At 41.2% G+C, this 1,980-nt stretch overlaps 1 long non-coding RNA gene across 1 annotated transcript; it reads left to right on the top strand.

Annotated features, from left to right (window-relative positions):
• The first annotated feature begins 632 nt into the window (after window positions 1-632).
• Window positions 633-1,469, top strand: LOC135399716 (uncharacterized). The gene is made up of 2 exons (XR_010424396.1): window positions 633-832; window positions 1,070-1,469. It is a non-coding gene; the product is annotated as an uncharacterized LOC135399716 (long non-coding RNA).
• The last annotated feature ends 511 nt before the right edge of the window (window positions 1,470-1,980 follow it).

Below are 1,980 nucleotides of genomic sequence, written 5' to 3'. Positions count from 1 at the left end.
AAAGCAGCTGTTCAACGCGCTCCTTCGTCAGCTTGCTCTACATCTCAGACTCGGCTAGCACTACTGTGCGAACAGTGAGCAGGGTGAAGATACTGATACATAATATCAAGTTGCGAGTGCGCTCTCAAATATTTCAGAACATACCCAGGACGCACAGGACAGAGTAATTATAGCTTTTTCGCTGCTTCTAACAGTGCGATCGAGAAACATGCTAGCCTGACTAAGGCTGACAAATTTCCACATTGTGTGTTCTAATGAAGCACAACATTTTCGACATCAAGGTATTTAACTGTACTTACAATGCCATTAATTTCGTTATCTCCCAACGCTGATGTTACCGAGGTTTGCTTCTAGGGTAATTTCATTTAATAGGCAGGCTGGTTCGGGCATAGCCTGTTCGATTGCCTAAAGAAGTGACTAGTCTGTTCAGCTTCTCTATACTTATTTGTTGTCGATAAAAGTGTGAGATGGCTGACGGGTTTCTTCACTTCCACCGTAGAATTTTCTGGTGAAGAACCGAAGCTTTTAACATTTGAGGATACCAGAAAGGCAAGTTGGTGTTCTAACTTCGTGATAATAGACTTGAGCGAGGAGAAAATTTGACTTTGAACATTTCTCTAACAGAAGTTCATTTCTCCGGGCAACAGCGACTGGTGCGAAAAAAAAATGCTCTTCGAGGTGCCATATTTACGTGAAAAGATGAGTGACGTGGCCTGCTAATCAGTTTCACCTGAGAATCTTACGAGCGCTCATGAAGGACAAAGTAGCAACCTCCTCCAGCTCGCAGTGAGGCAAGGGGAAGATGAAGTTCTGCGACCTGTTATGCTGTGATGTAAGTTCTTGTAAGATTCCATAAGTTCTTATGCAACCCTATTCATCTTTGTGAACTCCCTCGTCATGGTTTACTGCGATGTGTCTAAGTTGGACTCGAATAATGATATGGTAAGTTTTAACTACAGTGCTGGCTACAAGTCCCACTTTGCTATAAAGAATGCATGTGCAGCTATAGTGCTGAACAATTTGTTGTCAGTAATAAGCATTTTCCCACACCCTTGCATTCATGCTGCAGTAAGTATTAAAATACTTTTGTTTGCATATTCTGTATATCTGACTTGTCACCTGTGTTTCTGAAGCCAAGTCACGTTTTTAATTATAGGCACTGTAATGTCAAACCGGCAGCTCAAGGACAGCAGAGCATCACATAGAGGCCTGGCTGAGGCACGCCAAAGAACCTCATGACAGGACATCAACAAAAGATGAGGGCTCGGAGTACTACACAGAACAGCGGCGACAGCTGGGCCAATCCGTGCGAAACTATTCAGGCCTAGCTTTGACTCTAGATTTCACGAGAGAAAAAAAAAGTGCGTTCTCTGAGAGTGTGGTAGATACACATTTCTTTCCTCTGTATATTTGGCTGCAGACTGAGGGCTATGCAGGTGTTGCCTTCAAAATGAAAAGTGTTATGCCATTGTCATCTCCATGCAGTACACATAGACAATATTAATGGGTTTTCCATGTATAATGTTGGACAAAAAATTCAGCTCATGAAACAGAAGGTGGGATTATGTTAAAGTTTATTCTGTGTAGAGAGCTCCGGAGCAGACCATAATTGTGACAAATAGTTAATAACTTTTTGGTGAAGGTAATAAGCTTGATTGTGAATAATAATACATAAAGACAACTCGAATATTGTTCAAGTTGTCTTTATGTTCGTGTGTATTGGAAGGTGACAACAATAGAGCCAGATATAACTTTGCAATGTAGAAGGCCGCACATACAGGGCGTTTCACCTATTGTGATAAATTCTCACTGTAGACGTACACGCCGTATAGGAATGTGGGATTTTTGGCAATTATCCTCTGTCAACTTTTGCCGACACTTAGGAAGGCTTTGGACAATTTTTAATTGATGGAAATTTGTTTTCAATCAAATTAGGAAAATTGCCAAGCACACCCCTATTTTTTAACAGAAATATGAAGT

This window comes from Ornithodoros turicata, chromosome 1 (genome assembly GCF_037126465.1).
Source record: "Ornithodoros turicata isolate Travis chromosome 1, ASM3712646v1, whole genome shotgun sequence".
NCBI lineage: Eukaryota > Metazoa > Arthropoda > Arachnida > Ixodida > Argasidae > Ornithodoros > Ornithodoros turicata.
The sequence above is the reverse complement of the archived record's forward strand: the minus strand, read 5'-3'. Positions and strand labels throughout refer to the sequence as shown.